The following is a 9,877-nucleotide window of genomic DNA, read 5'->3' as shown; positions in this document are numbered from 1 at the left end:
TTAAAGCGCAGTATTGGGGTGGGAGTTACCCGATTTTCCAGGTGACGTGTGTCTCAGTTCCCCCGGCTAGGAAAACGGATTCCCTTTCCCCTTGGCTTCCAGGTGAGGCGATGCCTCGCCCTGCTTCAGCTCACGCTGGTCAGGCTGCAGCAGCTGACCAGCACCGATTTTCCAGCACTCCCTAGTGAGATGACCCCAGCATATCATTTAAAAATGCAGAAATCACCGGTCTTCTGTGTCGCTCGCGATGGGAGTTGGAGACTGGAGTTGTTCCTATTCAGCCATCTTGCTCCGCCCCAAGAAGTTTCTAAGAAAGCTTCTTTCTAGTTTTCATCTGAGGATAGTTCCTTTGTCACCGTAAGCTTCATTGCACTATGAAGTATCTAATTGCAGATTTCCAGAAAACTGTGTTAACAAACTGATCATTGAAGAGAAACGTGTAAATCTGTGAGTTACATTCACACATGGCAATGCAGTTTCTCAGAAGGCTTCTTTCCAGTTTTAATTTGAGGATATTTTCTTTTTCACCATAGCCCTCAAAGAGCTCCCATTTATCACTTTGCAGAATCCACGACAACAGGGTTAGCAAACTCTTCCAAGAAGGGAAGCGTGGAACTCTGTGTGATGAAGTCACACATCAGAAAGCTATCTCTCAGAAAGCTTCTCTCTAGTATTTATGTGAGGATACTTCCTTTCCCACCATGGGCCCCTATGGGCTCCCACATATCACCTTGCAGAATCCACGAAAATAGTGTTAGCAAACTGCTTCCTGAGGTTTAAGTTGTAAGTCTGTGAGATGAACTCACTGATCAGAAAGAAGTTTCTCAGAAAGTTTCTTTCACGTTTTGAAATAATGAAATTTCCTTTATCAGCATAGGCCTCATTGCGATCCAAGGAAGGCCTTCTCAGGTTCCTCAAAGACAGTGTTAATGGACTGCTCCACGAAACATAAGTGTAACTCTGTGAGATGAATTCACACATAAATAAGAAGTTTCTAAGAAAGCTTCTTTCTAGTTTTCATCTGAGGATATTTCCTTAGTCACCATAATTTTCATTGCGCTAGGAAGTATCTCATTGCAGATTTCCCGAAAACTGTGTTAACAAACTGATCACTGAAGAGAAACGTGTAACTCTGGGAGATGCATTGACACATGACAACGTAGTTTCTCAGAAGGCTTCTTTCCAGTTTTAATTTGAGGATATTTCCTTTTTCACCATAGGCCTCAATGAGCTCCAAAACATCACTTTCCAGAATCCACGACAACAGTGTTAGCAAACTGTTCCAAGAAGGGAAGGGTGGAACTCTGTGTGATGAAGTCACACATCAGAAAGGAATCTCTCAGAAAGCTTCTCTCAAGTTATTATGTGAGGATATTTCCTTTTTCCCCATTGGCCCCTGAGGGCTCCCAAATATCACTTTGCAGAATGCACGACAACAGTGTTAGCAAATGGTTCCAAGAATCGTAGGGTGGCATTCTGTGTGATGAAGTCATACATCAGGAAGCAATCTCTCAGAAAGCTTCTCTCTAACTATTATGTGAGGATATTCACTGATCACTGATCCTTTTTCACCATGGGCCGCTATGGGATCCCAAATATCACTTTGCAGAATCCATGACAACAGTGTTAGCAAACTGTTCCCAGAAGGGAAGGGTGGAACTCTGTGTGATGAACTCACACATCGGAAAGGAATCTCTCAGAAAGCTTCTCTCAAGTTATTATGTGAGGATATTTCCTTTTTCACCATTGGCCCCTGTGGGCTCCCAAATATCACTTTGCAGAATCCACGACAACAGTGTTAGCAAACTGTTCCAAGAATCGTAGGGTGGAATTCTGTGTGATGAAGTCACACATCAGAAAGCAATCTCTCAGAAAGCTTCTCTCTAGTTCTTATGTGAGGATATTCACTGATCACTGATCCTTTTTCACCGTGGGCCCCTATGGGCTCCCAAATATCCCATTGCAGAATCCATGACAACACTGTTAGCAAACTGTTCCCAGAAGGGAAGGGTGGAACTCTGTGTGATGAAGTCACACATCAGAAAGCAATATCTCAGAAAGCTTCTCTCTAGTTTTTAGGTGAGGATTCTTCCTTTTTCACCATGGGCGCCTAAGGGCTCCCAAATATCACTTTGCAGTTCCCTCGAAAACAGTGTTAGAAAACTGTCTCCTGAGATCTAAGTTATAAGAATTTGAGATGATCTCACTGATCAGAAAGAAGTTTCTCAGAAAGCTTCTTTCACGTTTTGAACTGATGAAATTTCCTTTATCAGCGTAGGCCTCAATGCGATCCAAAGAAGCCCTTCTCATTTTCCTCAAAGACAGTGTTAATGGACTGCTCCATGAAACATAAGTGTAACGCTGTGAGATGAATTCACACATCACCAAGAAGTTTCTAAGAATGACTCTTTCTAGTTGTCACCTGAGGATATTTCCTTTGTCACCGTAAACTTCATTGTGCTTTGAAGTATCTAATGGCAGGTTTGCAGAAAACTGTGTTAACAACCTGATCACTGAAGAGAAACGTGTAACTCAGTGACTTGCATACAAACATTTCAATGCAGTTTCTTAGAAGGCTTCTTTCCAGTTTTTATCTGAGGATATTTCCTTTTTCACCATAGCCCTCAATGAGCTCCCAAATATCACTTTGCAGAAACCACGAAAACAGTGTTAGCAAACTGTTCCAAGGAGCGAAGGTTGGAACTGTGTGTGATGAAGTCACACATCAGAAAGCAATCTCTCAGAAAGCTTCTCCCTAGTTTATATGTGAGGATACTTCCTTTTTTACCCTGCGCCCCTATGGGCTCCCAAATATCACTTTGCAGAAGCCACGACAACAGTGTTAGCACACTGTTCCAAGAAGGGAACGGTGGAACTCTGTGTGATGAAGTCACACATCAGAAAGCAATCTCTCAGAAAGATTCTCTCTTGTTATTATGTGAGGATATGTCCTTTTTCACCATGGGCCCCTATGGGCTCCCAAATATCACTTTGCAGTTTCCACGAAATGAGTGTTAGCAAACTGCTTCTTGAGGTCTAAGTTGTAAGTCAGTGAGATGAACTCACTGATCACAAAGGAGTTTCTCAGAAAGCTTCTTTCACGTTTTGTACTGATGAAATTTCCTTTATTAGCATAGGCCTCAATGCGATCCAAAGAAGCCCTTCTCAGGTTCCTCAAAGACAGTGTTAAAGGACTGCTCCACGAAACATAAGTGTACCTCTGTGAGATGAATTCACACATCACCTCGAAGTTTCTCAGAAAGCTTCTTTCCAGTTTTCATCTGAGGATATTTCCTTTGTCACCGCAAGCTGCATTGCGGTATAAAGTATCAAGGTGCAGATTTCCAGAAAACTGTGTTAACAAACTGATCACTGAAGAGAAACGTGTAACTCTGTGAGTTGCATTCACTCATGGCAATCCAGTTTCTCAGAAGGCTTCTTTCCAGTTTTAATCTGAGGATATTTCCTTTTTAACCATAGCCCTCAATGAGCTCCCAAATATCACTTTGCAGAATCCACGACAACAGTGTTAGCAAACTGTTCCAAGAAGGGAAGTGTGCAACTCTGTGTGATGAAGTCACATATCGGAAAGCAATCCCTCAGAAAGCTTCTCTCTAGTTATTATGTGAGGATACTTCTTTTCGCACCATGGGCCCCTATGGGCTCCCAAATATCGCTTCGCAGAATCCACGACAACAGTGTTAGCAAACTGTTCCAAGAAGGGAAGGGTGGAACTCTGTGTGATGAAGTCACACATCAGAAAGCAATCTCTCTGTTAGCTACTCTCTAGTTATTATGTGAGGATATTTCCTTTTTCACCATGGGCCCCTGTGGGTTCCCGAATATCTCTATGCAGTTTCCACGAAAAGAGTGTTAGAAAACTGCTTCCTGATGTCTCAGTTGTAAGTCGTGATTTGAACTCACTGATCAGAAAGAAGTTTCTCAGAAAGCTTCTTTCACGTTTTGAACTGATGAAATTTCCTTTTTCAGCGTAGGCCTCAATGCGATCCAAAGAAGCCCTTCTCAGGTTCCCCAAAGACAGTGTTAATGGACTGCTCCACGAAACATAAGTGTAACTCTGTGAGATGAATTCACACATCACCAAGAAGTTTCTAAGAAAGCTTCTTTCTAGTTTTCATCTGACGATATTTCCTTTGTCACCGTAAGCTTCATTGCGCTATGAAGCATCTCATTGCAGATTTCCAGAAAACTGTGTTAACAAACGGATCACTGAAGAGAAACATGTAACTCTCGAGTTGCATTCACACATGGCAATGCAGTTTCTCAGAAGGCTTCTTTCCAGTTTTAATCCTAGGATATTTCCTTTTTCACCATGGGCCCCCATGGGCTCCCAAATATCATTTTGTAGTTTCCATGAAAAGACTGTTAGCAAACTGCTTCCTGAGTTCTAATTTGTAAGTCTGTGAGGTGAACTCACTGATCAGAAAGAAGTTTCCAAGAAAGCTTCTTTCACGTTTTGAACTGATGAAATTTAATTTATCAGGGTAGGCCTCAATGCGATCCAAAGAAGCCGTTCTCACGTTCCTCAAAGACAGTGTTAATGGACTACTCCACGAAACATAAGAGTAACTCTGTGAGATGAATTCACAATCACCAAGAAGTTTCTAAGAAAGCTTCTTTCTGGATATCATCTGAGGATATTTCCTTTGTCCCCGTAAGCTTCATTGCGCTATGAAGTATCTAATTGCAGATTTCCAGAAAACTCTGTTAAGAAGCTGTTCACTGAATAGAAACTTGTGACTCTGTGAGTTGCATTCACACATGGCAATGCAGATTCTCAGAAGGCTTCTTTCCACTTTTATTCTGAGGATATTTCATTTTTCACCTTAGCCCACAATGAGCTCCCAAATATCACTTGCAGAAACCACGACAACAGTGTTAGCAAACTTTTCTAAGAAGGGAAGGTTGGAACTCTCTGTGATGAAGTCACATATCGGAAAGCAATCTCTCAGAAAGCTTCTCTCCAGTTATTATGTGAGGATCCTTCCTTTTTCAACATGGGCCCCTATGGGCTACCAAATATCACATAGCAGAATCCACGGCAACAGTGATAGCAAACGGTTCCAAGAAGGGAATGGTGGAACTGAGTGTGATGAAGTCACACATCAGAAAGCAAACTCTCAGAAAGCTTCTCTCTAGTTATTCTGTGAGGATATTTCCCTTTTCATCATGGGCCCTTATGGGCTCCCAAATATCACTTTTCAGTATCCACGGAAACAGTGTTAGCAAATTGCTTCCTGAGATCTAAGTTGTAAGTCTGTGAGATGAACTCACTGATCAGAAAGACGTTTCCCAGAAAGCTTCTTTCATGTTTTGAACTGATGACATTTACTATATCAGCTTAGGCCTCAATGCGATCCAAAGAAGCCCTTCTCAGGTTCCTCAAAGACAGTGTTAATGGACTGCTCCACGAAACATAAGAATAACTCCGTGAGATGAATTCACACATCACCAAGAAGTTTCTAGGAAAGCTTCTTTCTAGTTTTCATCTGAGGATATTTGCCTTGTCACCGTAAGCTTCATTGCGCTATGAAGTATCTCATTGCAGCTTTCCATAAAACTGTGTTAACAAACTGATAACTGAAGAGAAACGTGTACCTGTGTGAGTTGCAATCACACATGGCAATGCAGTTCCTGAAAAGGCTTCTTTCCAGTTTTAATGTGAGGATATTTCCTTTTCACCATAGCCCTCCAAGAGCTCAAAATATCACTTTGCAGAATCCATGACAACAGTGTTAGCAAACTGTTCCAAGAAGGGAAGGGTGGAACTCTGTGTGATGAAGTCACATATCGTAAAGCAATCTCTCAGAAAGCTTCTCTCTAGTTTTTATGTGACGATACTTCTTTTTTCACCATGAGCCCCTATTTGCTCCAAAATATCACTTTGCAGAATCCACGACAACAGTGTTAGCAAACTTATCCAAGAAGGAATGGGTGGAACTCTGTGTGATGAAGTCACACACCAGAAAGCAATCTCTCAGAAAGCTTCTCTCTACTTATTATGTGAGGATATTTGCTTTTTCACCATGGGCCCCAATCGGCTCCCAAATATAACTTTGCAGAATCCGCGACAACTGTGTTGGGAAACTTTTCCAAGAAGGGAAAGGTGGAACTCTGTGTGATGAAGCCACACATCAGAAAGCAATCTCTCAGAAAGCAACTCTCAACTTATTATATGAGGTTATTTGGTTTTCACAATGGGCCCCTACGGTCTCCCAAATATCACTTTGCAGTTTCCACTAAAACAGTGTTAGCAAACTGCTTCCTGAGGTCTAAGTTGTAAGTCTGTGAGATGAATTCACACATCACAAAGAAGTTTCTAGAAACCTTTCTAGTTTTCATCTGAGGATATGTTCTTTGTCACCGTAAGCTTCATTGCGCTATGAAGTATGTAAATGCAGATTTCCAGAAAACTGTGTTAACAAACTGATCACTGAAGACAAACATGTAACTCAGTGAGTTGCATTCACACATGGCAATGCAGTTTCTCAGAAGGCGTCTTTCCAGTTTTAATCAGAGGATATTTCCTTTTTCACCATAGCCCTCAATGAGCTCCCAAATTTCACTTTGCTGAATCCACGACAACAGTTTTAGCAAACTTTTCCAAGAAGGAAAGTGTGGAACTCTTTGTGATGAAGTCACACCTCAGAAAGCAATCTCTCAGACAGCTTCCCTCTAGTTATCATGTGAGTATATTTCCTTTTTCACCATGTGCCCCTATGGGTTCCCAAACATCACTTTGCAATTTCCACGGAAAGAGTGTTAGCAAACTGCCTCCTGAGGTCTATATTGTAAGTATGTGAGATGAACTCACTGTTCAGAAATAAGTTTCTCAGAAAGCTTCTTTCACGTTTTGAACTGATGAAATTTCCTTTATCAGCGTAGGACTCAATGTGATCCAAAGAAGCCCTTCACCGGTTCCTCAATGAGAGTGTTAATGGACTACTCCACGATACATTAGTGTAACTCTTTGAGATTAATTCACCCATCACCAAGAAGTTTCTAAGAAAGCTTTTTTCTAATTTTCATCAGAGGATATTTCCTTTGTTACCATAAGCTTCCTTGTGCTATGAAGTATCCCATTGCAGATTTCCAGAAAACTGTGCTAACAAACTGATCACTGAAGAGAAACGTGCAACTCTGTGAGTTGCATTCACACATGGCAATGCAGTTTCTCAGAAGGCTTCTTTTCAGTTTTAATCTGAGGATATTTCCTTTTTCACCGTAGCCCTCAATGAGCTCCCAAATATCACTTTGCAGAATCCATGACGACAGTGTTAGCAAACTGTTCCAGAAGGGAAGGGTGGAACTCTGTGTGATGAAGTCACACATCAGAATGCAATCTCTCAGAATGCTTCTCTCTAATTTTTATGTGAGGATACTTCGTTTTTCACCCTGGGACCGTATGGCCTCCCAAATATCACTTTGCAGAATCCACGACAACAGTGTTAGCAAACTGTTCCAAGAAGGGAAGGGTGGAACTCTGTGTGATGAAGTCACACATCCGAAAGCAATCTCTCAGAAAGTTTCTCACTAGTTTTTATGTGAGGATACTTCCTTTTTCAACATGGGCCCCTATGGGATACCAAATATTACATATCCGAATTCACGAGCACAGTGTTAGCAAACTGTTCCAAGAAGGGTAGGGTGAAACTCTGTGTAATGAAGTCACACATCAGAAAGCAATCACTCATAAGTCTTTTCTCTAGTTATTATGTGAGGATATTTCCTTTTTCAACATGGGCCCCTATGGGCTCCCAAATATCACTTTGCAGTTTCCTTGAAAAGAGTGTTAGCACACTGCTTCCTGAGGTCTAAGTTGTAAGTCTGTGAGATGAACTCCCTGATCAGAAAGAAATTTCTCAGAACGGTTCTTTCACGTTTTAAACTGATGAAATTTCCTTTATCAGCGTAGGCCTCAATGCTATCCAAGGAAGCCCTTCTCAGGTTCCTCAAAGACAGTGTTAATGGACTGCTCCAAGAAACATAAGTGTAACACTGTGAGATGAATTCACACATCACAAAGAAGTTTCTAAGAAAGCTTCTTTCTACTTTTCATCTGAGGACATTTCCTTTGTCACCGTAAGCTTGATTGCGCTATGAAGTATCTAATTGCAGATTTCCAGAAAACTGTGTTAACAAACTGATCACTGAAGAGAAACGTGTAACTCTGTGAGTTACATTCACACATGGCAATGCAGTTTCTCAGAAGGCTTCTTTCCATTTAAAATCTGAGGATATTTCCTTTTTCACCGTAGCCCTCAATGAGCTCCCAATATCACTTTGCAGAATCCACGACAACAGTGTTAGCAAACTGTTCCAAGAAGGGAAGGGTGGAACTCTGTGTGATGAAGTCACTCATCAGAAAGCAATCTCTCAGAAATCTTCTCTCTAGTTTTTATGTGAGGATAGTTCCTTTTTCACTATGGGCCTCTAACTTCTCCCAAATATCACTTTTCAGAATCCATGACAACAGTGTTAGCAAACTGCTTCCTGAGGTCTAAGTTGTAAGTCTGTGAGATGAACTCACTGATCAGAAAGAAGTTTCTCAGAAAGCTTCTTTCACGTTTTGAACTGATGAAATTTCCTTTATCAGCGTAGGCCTCAATGCGATCCAAAGAAGCCCTTCTCAGGTTCCTCAAAGACAGTGTTAATCGACTGCTCCACGACACATAAGTGGAACTTTGTGAGATGAATTTGCACATCATGAGGAAGTTTCTAAGAAAACTTCTTTCTAGTTTTCTTCTGAGGTTATTTCCTTTGTCACCGTAAGCTTCATTGCACTGTGAAGCATCTAATTGCAGATTTCCAGAAAACTGTGGTAACAAATTGATCACTGAAGAGAAAGGTGTAAATCTGTGATTTGCATTCAAATATGGCAATGCAGTTTCTCAGAAGGCTTCTTTCCAGTTTTAATGTGAGGATATTTCCTTTTTCAGCATAGCCCTCAAAGGGCTCCCAAACATCACTTTGCAGAATCCATGACAACAGTGTTAGCAAACTGTTCCAAGAAGGGAAGGGTGGAACTTAATTTGATGAAGCCACACATCAGATAGCAATCTCTCAGAAAGGTTCTATCTAGTTCTTATGTGAGGATATTTTTTTTTTCACCATGGGCCACTATGGGCTCCCAAATATCACTTTTGAGAATCCACGACAACAGTGATGGCAAACTGTCCTGAGACGGGAAGTCTGGAAATCTGAGTGATGAAGTCACACATCTGAAAGCAATCTCTCAGTTAGCTTCTCTCTAGCTATTATCTGAGGATATTTCCTTTTTCACCATAGGCCCTTATAGGCTCCCAAAGATCACGTTGCAGATTCCACGAAAAGAGTGTTAGCAAACTGCTTCCTGAGGTCTAAGTTTTAACTCTGTGAGACGAACTCACTGATCAGAAAGAAGTTTCTCAGAAAGCTTCTTTCACGTTTTGAACTGATGAAATTTCCTTTATCACCGTAGGCCACAATGCGATCCAAAGAAGCCCTTCTCAGGTTCCTCAAAGACAGTGTTAATGGACTGCTCCACGAAACAAAAGTGTAACTCTGTGAGATGAATTCACACATCAACAGGAAGCTTCTAAGAAAGCTTCTTTCTAGTTTTCTTCTGAGGTTATTTCCTTTGTCACCGTAAGCTTCATTACGCTATGAAGTATCTAACTGCAGATTTCCAGAAAACTGTGTTAACAAACAGATCACTGAAGAGAAACGTGTAACTCAGTGAGTTGAATTCACATATGGCAATGCAGTTTCTCAGAAGGATTCTTTCCAGTTTTAATCTGAGGATATTTCCTTTTTCAACATAGCCCTCAGTGGGCTCCCAAATATCACTTTGCAGAATCCACGACAACAGGGTTAG

This window comes from Rhinopithecus roxellana, chromosome 20 (assembly GCF_007565055.1).
Source record: "Rhinopithecus roxellana isolate Shanxi Qingling chromosome 20, ASM756505v1, whole genome shotgun sequence".
Taxonomy (NCBI): Eukaryota; Metazoa; Chordata; class Mammalia; order Primates; family Cercopithecidae; genus Rhinopithecus; species Rhinopithecus roxellana.
The sequence above is the reverse complement of the archived record's forward strand: the minus strand, read 5'-3'. Positions refer to the sequence as shown.